This window comes from Salmo salar, chromosome 20, assembly GCF_965601325.2.
Source record: "Salmo salar chromosome 20, fSalSal1, whole genome shotgun sequence".
NCBI lineage: Eukaryota > Metazoa > Chordata > Actinopteri > Salmoniformes > Salmonidae > Salmo > Salmo salar.
This window is the reverse complement of record NC_138310.1, coordinates 36,725,404-36,738,144: the sequence shown is the minus strand read 5'-3', so window position 1 is coordinate 36,738,144 and position 12,741 is coordinate 36,725,404. Positions and strand designations below refer to the sequence as shown.

The window sequence follows — 12,741 nt, the reverse complement described above, 5'->3', positions numbered from 1 at the left end:
GTGCTTTCGCCGAAAAGCTATTTTAAAATCTGACACCCCGATTGCATAAAGGAGTTCTGTATCTATAATTCTTAAAATAATTGTTATGTATTTTGTGAACATTAATCGTGAGTAATTTAGTAAATTCACTGGAAGTTTGCGGTGGGTATGCTAGCTCTGAACATCACATGCTAATGTAAAAAGCTGGTTTTTGATATAAATATGAACTTGATTGAACAAAACATGCATGTATTGTATAACATATTGTCCCAGGAGTGTCATCTGATGAAGATCATCAAAGGTTAGTGCTGCATTTAGCTGTGGTTTTGGTTTTTGTGACTTATATGCTTGCTTTGAAAATGGCTGTGTGATTATTTTTGGCAGGGTACTCTCCTGACATAATCTAATGTTTTGCTTTCGCTGTAAAGCCTTTTTGAAATCGGACAATGTGGTTAGATTAACGAGAGTCTTGTCTGTAAAATGGTGTAAAATAGTCATATGTTTGAGAAATTGAAGTTATAGCATTTTTGAGGTATTTGTATTTCGCGCCACGTGATTCCACTGGCTGTTGACTAACTTCCCTGTTGACAGGGAAGTTAATCTGTACAAACAATAGTACGCAAGTATAAACACCATGGGACCATGCAGCCGTCATACCGCTCATGAAGGAGATGCGTTCTGTCTCCTAGAGATGAATGTGCTTTGGTGCGAAAAGTGCAAATCAATCCCAGAACAACAGCAAAGGACCTTGTGAAGATGCTGGAGGGAACAGGTACAAAAGTATCTATATCCACAGTAAAACGAGTCCTATATCGACATAACCTGAAAGGCCGCTCAGCAAGGAAGAAGCCACTGCTCCAAAACCGCAATAAAAAAGCCAGACTACGGTTTGCAACTGCATATGGGGACAAAGATCATACTTTTTGGAGAAATGTCCTCTGATCTGATGAAACAAAAATAGAACTGATTGGCCATAATGACCATCGTTATGTTTGGAGGAAAAAGGGGGAGGCTTGCAAGCCAGAGACACCATCCCAACTGTGAAGCACGGGGGTGGCAGCATCATGTTGTGGATGTGCTTTGCTGCAGGAGGGACTGGTGCACTTCACAAAATAGATGGCATCATGAGGGAGGACAATTCTGAGAATATATTGAAGCATCGTCTCAAGACATCAGTCAGGAAGTTAAAGCTTGGTCGCAAATGGGTCTTCCAAATGAACAATGACCCCAAGCATACCTTCAAAGTTGTGTCAAAATGGCTTAAGGACAACAATGTCAAGGTATTGGAGTGGCCATCACAAAGCCCTGATCTCAATCCTATAGAAGATTTGTGGGCAGAACTGAAAAAGCGTGTGCGAGCAAGGAGGCCTACAAACCTGACTCAGTTACACCAGCTCTGTCAGGAGGAATTGGCCAAAATTCACCCAACTTATTGTGAGAAGCTGGTGGAAGGCTACCCAAAACGTGTGACCCAAGTTAAACAATGTAAAGGCAATACTACCAAATACTGATGTAAACTTCTGACCTACTGGGAATGTGATGAAAGAAATAAAAGCTGAAATAAATCATTCTCTCTACTATTATTCTGACATATCACATTCTTGAAATAAAGTGGTGATCCTAACTGACCTAAGACAGGGAATTTTTACTAGGATTAAATGTCAGGAATTGTGACAAACTGTGTTTAAATGTATTTGGCTAATGTGTATGCAAACTTCTGACTTCAACTGTATATTTGTATATTTGGCCTTGTGTTTTAGGTTATTGTCCTGCTGAAAGGTGAATTTGTCTCACGGTAAGGGTTGGAAAGCAAACTGAACCAGGTTTTCCTCTAGGTTTTTGCCAGTGCTTAGCTCTATTCCATTTCATTTTATACAAAAAAACTCCCTAGTCCTTACCGATGACAAGCATACCCATAACATGATGCAGCCACCACCATACTTGAAGATATGAGGAGAGTTACTCAATTATGTGTTGTGTTGTGTTTGCCCCAAACATAACACTTTGTATTCAAAACATAAAGTTTATTTCTTTGCCTCATTTTTTACTTTAGTGCCTTATTGCAAACAGGATGCGTGTTTTGGAATATTTTTTATTCTGCACAGGCTTCCTTTTTTTCACTCTGTCATTTAGGTTAGTAATTGTGGAGTAACTACAATGTTGTTGAGCCATCCTCAGTTTTCTTCCATCGCAGCCATTCATCTCTGTAACTGTTTTAAAGTCACCATTGGCCTCATGGTGAAATTCCTGAGTGGTTTTCTTCCTCTATTTTCTCCTCCTTAGCCATCTACCAATAGGTACCCTTCTTTGCGAGGCATTGGACAACCACCCTGGTCTTTGTGGTTGAATCTGTGTTTGAAATTCACTGCTCAACTGAGGGACCTTACAGAGAATTGTATGTGTGGGGTACAGACATGAGGTAGTCATTCAAAAATCATGATAAACACTAGTATTTCAGACAAAGTGAATCCATGCAACTTATTATCTGACTTAAGCAAATTTTTACTCCTGAGCTTATATAGGCTTGCCATAACAAAGGGGTTGAAAACTTAATGACTCAAGTCATTTCAGCTTTTCGTTTTTTATTATTTTGTAAAAATGTCTAAAATATAATTCTACTTTGACATTATGGGGCATAGTGTGTAGGCCAGTGACACAACGTCTTCATTAGGTCTGTAACACAACAAAATGTGGAAAAGGTGAATGGATGTGAATACTTTTGGAAGGCACTGTAGGATGTTATGTGTTGATAATGTACTGTATCTTATTGAGGCTGGCTGACCTTGAAGACAAGGATGAACTTTCAAGCAGCCAACACCTTCTCAGGTCATCAAGACGAGCTCGACGGAGATCTGATTGCAGCACCATAACAAGAAACAAGAGAGCTGGGAGCATCTGTGGCTTCATATTGGTTACCTCTGGAGAGCGCTTGTTAACTTAATTGCTTACATATACAAAAGTGGCACTACGACCAGACACAGCATGAGTGAAGTAAAAAAAAAAGAGGAATATTCTCAGCATGATCCAATTCCCTCACAGACAAACAGACCTTCAGACAATGCTGCAGCATGGCTCTATAGTGGCTTTATGGATGAATAATTGTCTACTTGCTGGTCTGTGGTAGGCACAAGGATTTTCTGTCCAATGGTGGACAGAAAAATCCCTTTCCTGGAGAGGGAGCACCTTGCAGGCATGTGGTCTCGGGAGCATTTCACCGTGTTGCTCCCTGACTTTCGCTTTGCACTGCAGCAGTGAATTCAGACAGAGGACAGGACAACTTTCTCTGTCCTTGGTCCTAGTTCCTCCCTCGCAAACTGCAGGGGCAGCTGTCCAGTACTTCTGCTAACAACGTACAGTAAACAACTTACAGTAATAACATTTGGTGAATTGCCATGTTGCCTTCTTCATCCACTTGTTAATGAACTGAGGGGATTTTTAGGTTATTCAAGGACATCCAAAGTACTGAAGGCTATCTTTTGAAGATTGTGGGGTATTCTTCACAGCATTGACAGGCTTTATGACAGGAAGGAGAGGTTTTTCCCACTCGGAAATCGAGGCAGGAATGTTGGCTGTGATATGAGGACATCTGTTTGTCCCTGTCTGCATGTCAATGAAAGGCTGACAGTGTGTCGCGTGTCCTCACACGGAGTACTACCATCCTTTCACACACTAATACGACCCCAGGTCATACACTTTATGGGTCTCCCATTTACCATGTCCCAATTTAAATTGTCTGCCCCCTCAATGAGGCCTGTCTTGTCCAGGGAATGTGATGCTATGGTGCGTGCATTCCAATATGTGGGGTCACTGGCGAAGGCAAAGAGTCACAGCCCCATCATCAGCCAGCTGTGTTCATCTCTTGGATGCCACCAATGGAGTTATAACATTGGCAACACAAAGGCCCCGGAACACAGACAGTGTCCCAAATCTCACCCTATCCCCTATATAGTGCATTACTTTCGACCAGGTCCTATAGGGCTCTGTTCAACAATAGTGCACTGTATAGGGAATAAGGTGTAATTTGGGATGCACCCACAGGCTGCCAGCGCTTCCCCTCCACTCAGCTCTCACATTAGCATCAGAGTAACATTAAAAACCTTCTGGGTGTTCAACACTTTAAGACATTGGATTCTTTTTGAGAGAATCTTTGTTCCCGTGGTGATAACTAATCTGTCAGGAGCTTTTTGTCTCGTCGGGCGGAGGGGCTGTCAGTCAGAGGCCAATTCTGGGAGTGACACAGGAAAGAGGCCTTTTATAAGGCTTAATACATTCATATGTGTCAGTCTCAAATGTGATGTGAACAGCAGACATAACACAAAATCAGAGGACAAAAGCAAAGCACAATACTACAGACTACAATTTACTGGATTGAAGGCTTAGTCTATATAAAGCAAATAGGTGCTCTCAAAGGGATAGATGGTATTAATTCATTCACTGTCAATGGTGGTGGCATTTCATGAACTCAAACCACTACAAGCACAAACACTGACATTTTGTCAGCAGAAATGTTTTGGTCTTGCAGTCAGTCTGCATGGTGCGGGTTATGAGTTTCCAGGTACCGGGATCTGATTAAATCTTTATGTTTCAGGTTAACATCTGGCTGTCAGACAGGCCCTACTGCCAGCGGCTCGGATATACATGGTGAAAAACACACATTTACCAACCTGGAACAGTCGGAATGAACCACAGCAGGTCATTATCTACACTGAACAAAAATATCAACTCAACATGTAGTGTCGGTGCCATGTTTCATGAGCTGAAATAAAAGATCCCAGAAAAGTTCCATATGCACAAAAAGCTTATTTCTCTCAGATGTTGTGCACAAATTTGTTTACATTCCTGTTAGTGAGCATTTCTCCTTTGCCCAGATAATCCAACCAGCTGACAGGTGTGGCATATCAAGAAGCTGATTAAACAGCATGATCATTACACAGGTGCATCTTGTGCTGGGGACAATAAAAGGCCAATCTAAAATGTGCTGTTTTTTTACACATCACAATACCACTGATGTCTCAAGTTTTGAGGGAGAGTGCGATTGGCATGCTGACTGCAGGAATGTCCACCATAGCTGTTGCCAGAGTTTTGAGTGTTAATTTTTCTACCATAAGCCGACTCCAACACTGTTTTCGAGAATTTGGCAGTACGTCCAACCGGCCTCACAACCACAGACCACGTGTATGGCATCGTGTGGGTGAGCGGTTTGCTGATGTCAACGTTGTGAACAGAGTGCCCCATGGTGGTGGTGGTGTTATTGTATGGGCAGGCATAAGCAGGCAGGCATAAGCTACGGACGATGAACACAATTGTATTTTATCGATGGCAATTTGAATGCCAAGAGATACTGTACGTGATGAGATCCTAAGGCCCATTGTTGTCATTCATCCACCGCGATTGAAGAGGAGTGGGACAACATTCCACATGACACAATCAACAGCCTGATCAACTCTATATGAAGGAGATGTGTCGTGCTGCATGAGGCACGTGGTGGTCACACCAGATGTTTTTTTTAAGGTATCTGTGACCAACAGATGCATATCTGTATTCCCAGTCATGTGAAATCCATAGATTAGGGCCTAATGAATTTATTTCAACTGACTGATTTCCTTATATGAACTGTAACTCAGTGAAATCTTTGAAATTGTTGCAGGTTGCGTTTATATAATTTTTTTCAGTGTAGTAATTACTCACCATCATTAAATTCAATCAATGAGACGTGTAGAACTGTCATGATGTCAAATGGTCAGTGAATTAACCCGTTATCAAGATAGCCTTGAATAGACAAACTTCAACAAAATAACAATGACAGTGTAGAGAGACAAAGAGACAGAGAGATAATAGATATAAATATAAAAGAAAATAGCTCAATCAATCCCCAACTGCTGTGCATTTACTGATAACATAAAGCGAGTTAGTATTTTGGGTGAGGGAGCAGCTATTACTGCCAGATGTCTGATTGCCATAGCCTGGGGGACAGTCTATGAACATTCATTCCTTGATATATTTACATTGTATATACATTGTATATACCTTACTTCTTTTTATAATATGTTTTTATTTAATGAAATGTATCGATCAAGGATCACACAGTAAAACAGCAGTAGTGTTTTACCTGTACACATGATATGTTATTATTACTACTGAAATTAAATGGATTTCATTAACCTCAATGCATTGTAGTGTATTTCCTGAAATGCTGTACCACTATACAGCTTTGGCAATATCTACAAATTGTATTTCATGCCAATAAAGCAATCTGAATCTGATAGAAAGAGGAGAGACAGGGAGAGAGGGGGAGAGGGAGAGAAAGAGACAGAGAGAGACAGAGAGACACAGAGAGAGAGAGAGAAAGAGAAAGAGGGGGAGAGAGAGATACAGGGAGAGAGGGGGAGAGACAGAGAGAGACAGACAGAGAGCAAGAAGGAGAGGGAAATAGAGAGACAGAGAGAGTGGCAGAGAAAGAAAGACAGGGAGAGAGAGACAAAGAAAGAGAGAGACAGAGACAGAGAGACACAGAGAGACACAGAGAGGGGGGGGAGAGAGAGCGGGGGAGAGAGAGATACAGGGAGAGAGGGGGAGAGGGAGAGAGACAGACAGAGAGCAAGGGGGAAAGGGAAAGAGAGAGACAGAGAGAGAGAGAAAGTGGCAGAGAGAGAAAGACAGGGAGAGAGAGACAGAGAGAGAGACAGAGAGACAGAGAAAGACAGAGACAGAGACAGAGAGAGAGACAGACACAGAGAAAGAGAGAGACAGAGAAAGAGAGAGACAAAGACAGAGACAGAGACAGAGCGAGAGAGACAGAGAGAGAGACAGAGACAGAGAGACAGAGACAGAGACAGAGAGACAGAGAGAGAGACAGAGAGACAGAGAGACAGAGAGAGACAGAGAGAGACAGAGAGAGAGAGAGAGACAGAGAGAGAGAGACAGAGAGAGAGACAGAGAGAGACAGAGAGAGACAGAGAGAGAGAGAGAGACAGAGAGAGAGAGAGAGAGAGAGAGAGAGAGAGAGAGACAGAGAGAGAGAGACAGAGAGAGAGACAGAGAGAGACAGAGAGACAGAGAGACAGAGAGACAGAGAGAGAGAGACAGAGAGAGAGAGAGAGAGAGAGAGAGACAGAGAGAGAGACAAAGACAGAGACAGAGACAGAGCGAGAGAGACAGAGAGAGAGAGACAGAGAGAGAGAGACAGAGAGAGACAGAGAGAGACAGAGAGAGATAGAGAGAGTGGCAGTGCAGGTGGGGGTGGTTTGAAATAGAGATGACCGTTGTTTCATCCAGCAAAAATCACATCTGCTTCTTCGCTCAACCAATTTGTTATCCTTTCCTTTCTTTATGAGCATGTAAAATAACCTCTTCAGGTCATTGTAAATGCCCCAATCATTGTTTCTCCTCAATCACCACCAGAGGAGCTAAGTGAGGGTAAATACAGTTCTCTCTCCAAGTGCATTGATTATCAAGCATGGGGTGATGGAGGATACAGCTGTCCAAACAAAGGACAGTTTTCCACTCATCTCTGGTGCTGTGCCACTATCAATGGCTCTCCTCTCTGCACATAGCATTAGGATCATAAAACATTCACACACCAAGCCTGAGCAACCTCCGCATGGAACGCAGTTGGTACTGAAACATAACCACTCTGACACTGACTATACACATATCAAGAAGGAAAAAGTGCATGAAAGAGGAAACCCAACATTAGACGTCTTAGCTCAAAGCGACAAAAGACAGAAAAAACCTACACAAATGAACCAAGATCGTAGGTAGGTAGCCTTATCCACACAAGCATCAAAGTATTGAGTGGAAAAAGGTCAATATCGTCCAATTAGGCACTGAACATCATTGTGCTGCAATAGAAGAACCATGAGTTGATCCTGCTCCAACCATTATCTACACAACAATGTTTAAAAGATAAGATGAGGTAGGCATTACATTCTGCCCCCATGCTGCATTTACCATCCAACAGATACAGACATGGTATCCTGGGGGTCTCCTCCTTCACTGCACCCCACATCTCCATACATCTCCATACATACCACACACAGTGCCCCAACACACACACACACACACACACACACACACACACACACACACACACACACACACACACACACACACACACACACACACACACACACACACACACACACACACACACACACACACGTGTACGGCACCCCCCACACATCCTCCCCTCTACTCTCATTCACAGTCACAGTCATTACAGTCACAGTCATCACAGTCACAGGCATGCAATCTTTTACAGGGGTGTAATCACTGTCGACAACCCCCACCAATAAGCTCTGTACATCCCTAATTTCTCTCTCTGAGCCCTCTGATATAGGAGATCTGATATAGGAGATCTGATATAGGTGATCTGATATAGGAGATCTGATATAGGAGATCCGATATAGAAGATCCGATATAGGAGATCCGATATAGGAGATCCGATATAGCAGATCCGATATAGGAGATCTGATATAGGAGATCCGATATAGGAGATCTGATATAGAAGATCCGATATAGGAGATCCAATATAGGAGATCCGATATAGGAGATCTGATATAGAATATCTGATATAGGAGATCCGATATAGGAGATCTGATATAGGAGATCCGATATAGGAGGTCCGATATAGGATATCTGTGAGTGTTGAGGACTATACATGCACACGCAGACACGCTGCCTGTAGCCCAGTGCTGAACAGCACATAGACTAGAGGGAGAAAGAGAGTCTGCAGAGCTGCCAGCTTGTAATGTGTACCAACCGTACAATGAGAGAATCAGGAGAGAGACTAGAGATAATAGAGAGCGAAGAGAGAGTAGAGAGAAAAGAGAGAATAGAGAGAGTAGAGAGAGTAGAGAGAATAGAGAGAATAGAGAGAGCAGAGTGTGGAGGGAGTAGAACGAGTAGAGAGTAGAGAATAGAAAAAATAAAAGAACAGAGACAATAGAGGGAATAGAGAGAGTCGAGAGAACAGAGTGATTAGAGAGATTAGAGTAGAGAGAGTACAGAGAGAAGAGAGTAGAGAGTAAAGAAAATAGATAGAACAGAGAGAGTAGAGAGAGTAGAGATAATATAGAGATAAGAGAGAACAGAGAGAAAAGAAAGAGAGAATAGAGAGAGTAGAGTGTGGAGGGAGTAGAACGAGTAGAGAGTAGAGAATAGAAAAAATAAAAGAACAGAGAGAATAGAGGGAATAGAGAGAATCAAGAGAACAGAGGGAGTCGAGAGAATAGAGATAGTAGAGAATATAAAGAACAGAGAGAATAGAGATGGTAGAGAGATTAAAGTGATTAGAGAGATTAGAATGAATATAGAGAGCAGAGAGAGTCGAAAGAAAAGAGAGAGTAGAGAGAATATAGAGAGTATAGAGAGTAGAGTGAACAGGGAGTAGAGAGAGAGTAGATAGAGTAGAATGAATATTGAGAGTAGAGAGAGTAGAGAAGAGAGAGTCAAGAGAACAGAGAGAGTAGAGAGAATATAGAGAGTAGAGAGAACAGAGAGAATAGAGAGAATATAGATAGTCGAGAGAACAGAGAGAGTAGAGAGAATATAGATAGTAGAGAGAACAGAGAGAGTAGAGAGAACAGAGAGAGTAGAGAGAACAGAGAGAATAGAGAGAATATAGATAGTTGAGAGAACAGAGTAGAGAGAATATAGATATTAGAGAGAACAGAGAGAATAGAGAGAATATACATAGTAGAGAGAACAGGGAGAGTAGAGAGAACAGAGAGAGTAGAGAGAATATAGATATTAGAGAGAACAGAGAGAATAGAGAGAATATAGATAGTTGAGAGAACAGAGTAGAGAGAATATAGATAGTAGAGAGAACAGAGAGAGTAGAGAGAACAGAGAGAGTAGAGAGAATATAGATATTAGAGAGAACAGAGAGAATAGAGAGAATATAGATAGTCGAGAGAACAGAGTAGAGAGAATATAGATAGTAGAGAGAACAGAGAGAGTAGAGAGAACAGAGAGAGTAGAGAGATTAGGGTAGAGAGAGTAGAGAGAGTAGAGAGTAGAGAGTAAAGAAAATAGATAGAACAGAGAGAGTAGAGATAATAGAGAGATAAGAGAGAACAGAGAGAAAATAAAGAGTAGAGAGAATAGAGAGAGTAGAGAGAACAGAGGGAGTAGAGAGAGCAGATACAGTAGAGTAGAGAGTAGAGTGAGGAGAGAGTAGAGAGTAGAGTGAGGAGAGAGTAGAGAGTAGAGATACTAGAGAGTAGAGAGTAGAGAGAGTAGAGATACTAGAGAGTAGAGAGAACAAAGAGTAGAGAGAGTAGAGATACTAGAGAGTAGAGAGTAGAAAGTAGAGTGAGGAGAAGTAGAGTGAGGAGAAGTAGAGTGAGGAGAAGTAGAGTGAGGAGAGAGTAGAGTGAGGAGAAGTAGAGTGAGGAGAAGTAGAGTGAGGAGACGTAGAGTGAGGAGAGAGTAGAGATACTAAAGATTAGAGAGAACAAAGAGTAGAGAGAGTAGAGATACTAGAGAGTAGAGAGTAGAGTGAGGAGAGAGTAGAGAGAGTAGAGAGAGCAGAGACAGTAGAGTGAGGAGAGAGTAGAGAGTAGAATGAGGAGAAAGTAGAGAGAGTAGAGAGTAGAGAGTAGAGAGTAGAGTGAGGAGAGACAGTAGGGTGAGGAGAGAGTAGAGAGTAGAGAGTAGAGTGAGGAGAGACAGTAGAGTGAGGAGAGAGTAGAGAGTAGAGTGAGGAGAAAGTAGAGAGAGTAGAGAGAACAAAGAGTGGAGAGAGTAGAGATACTAGAGAGTAGAGAGAATAGAAAGAGAGTAGAGAGAACAGAGAGAGTAGAGATACTAGAGAGTAGAGAGAATAGAAAGAGAGTAGAGATACTAGAGAGTAGAGATACTAGAGAGTAGAGAGAATAGAAAAAGAGTAGAGAGAACAGAGAGAATAGAGAGTAGAGAGAGTAGAGATACTAGAGAGTAGAGAGAGTAGAGATACTAGAGAGTAGAGAGAATAGAAAGAGAGTAGAGAGAACAGAGAGAATAGAGAGTAGAGAGAGTAGAGATACTAGAGAGTAGAGAGAATAGAAAAATAGTAGAGAGAACAAAGAGAATAGAGAGTAGAGATACTAGAGAGTAGAGAGAATAGAAAGAGAGTAGAGAGAACAGAGAGAATAGAGAGAGTATAGAGTAGAGAGAGCAACTGTATTGCACAGCAGCTGTCTGTCTCGAGCCACAGAAGCTCAATGTCTGCTGGCACACATACAGTAGATCTACAGACTCATATCTGGCAGGCTGCGGGTGGCAACACACACAGAACAACCCTACTCCTACCCCGAACCCCAGCTGACTGCAACTCAACACCTACACAGGAAGAATTATTCAGTAGATGATCAACATCTTGGATCACTCAATGTCATTTTCCCCTCTGTTCAGGTAAGACCCAGCTATCCTCACCCCCAGGCTCAAGAGAGCGAGAGAGAGAGCAGGCTGGTGGATGAGATTAGGTAAGAGGTAAATAGTAGAAACATGTAAAACATGTGGTAAAGTCATAAAGTGTAAAGGCACCTTTGAGCATGTACAGTAAAGAAGTAATGATGGAACAAACTAAACCAGCTTCAGAAGTCTTCGCTTGTTAAAAAGTATAGAAGGCAAACAATAAAAGACTCCACTTTGATGAATGAAATATATCCCATTACAATCCACAGCTTACTGTTCTGAAATGTTTTGCTTTGTATTTATTTGGTTGGCAATAAATACATAATTTCCCGTCAAAACATATTTTAAGGCAAACCAAAAACATTAAATTGATTATATTTCCCACTGTGATATTTCTGTAATAGTAATAAAAATCCAGACTAAATTAAGTCACACTAACAAAAATCTTAAATGATCTGATCACACAAAATCTAGACATCAGCATTAATTCTAATTCAAACAGAACATCATCAAGTTGCACACAGCTAGACACAGGAGCAGCTTACCTTCCACTGAATTCACAGAATCTCTCCACCGGAGCTAAATCAACGTAATAGAACAAAAAGGAAGTATGTGAGAACTTGGCTCAAAGAAACCAAAGCCTCAAACAAATGTTCTTGTGGGTCTGTGACTTTGCCTTCTAAAGCAATGGCAGTTTAGTCATTTTCCTCTCCTTCTCTCAATCAGTCTATTCCATCTACCTAGAGACCCAGCCTGCTGCGGATGTAGTCAGTGAGAGGAGAGAGAGAGAGAGAGAGAGAGAGAGAAGCCAGGAGAGCTGGGGACTGAGTGAAAGAGAGAGGGAGGGAGAATTCCCTTTCTCTTAAATAGTAGACTATGCGGTCAGACCCCACTCCCACCTAGCACTCTTGAATACCCCCCCTATGAATGGAAGCTGAGGAGTTGAAATGGGATGCCTCAAGGCTGGATCCCGCTCGCTCACAGTAAAGAGAGGGGGAGAGAGATAGAGAGAGGGGGGGGGGACTGAGGGTTTGGGGGAGGGTGGACCATTAGCCACAAAGTGGAGCAGCCAATGGAAGAGGAATAAATTAGTGAATTCAGGGCTGCATTAACATATCATTTTAGACTAGAATATAAACAGGAAAAGTAGCTAGAGTGACTGCCTCTGATTTTTGATGAGGATGATAATGGTGGCGATGATAGTGATATTGCTGGTGGCGATGATGATAATGGTGGCAATGTTGATGATGATGCTGGCTGCGATGATAATAATGCGGGTGACGATGATGGCAATGTCGGTGGCGATGATGATAATGCTGGTGGCGGTGACGATCATGTTGTTGATGATAATGATAATGTTGGTGA

General features: G+C 42.0%; 1 protein-coding gene across 2 annotated transcripts in view; it reads right to left on the bottom strand.

Annotated features, from left to right (window-relative positions):
* Positions 1–12,282, bottom strand: part of LOC106580533 (tenascin) — a 72,950-nt gene extending 60,668 nt beyond the window's left edge. Inside the window, exon 1 of one of the 2 annotated variants that reach the window (XM_014161717.3) lies at positions 11,922–12,282. The gene's annotated coding sequence lies outside the window, so the exon portion shown is untranslated. The remainder of the gene's footprint in view (positions 1–11,921) is intronic. The other variant, XM_014161716.3, reaches the window with a different exon arrangement.
* Positions 12,283–12,741: the final 459 nt, after the last annotated feature.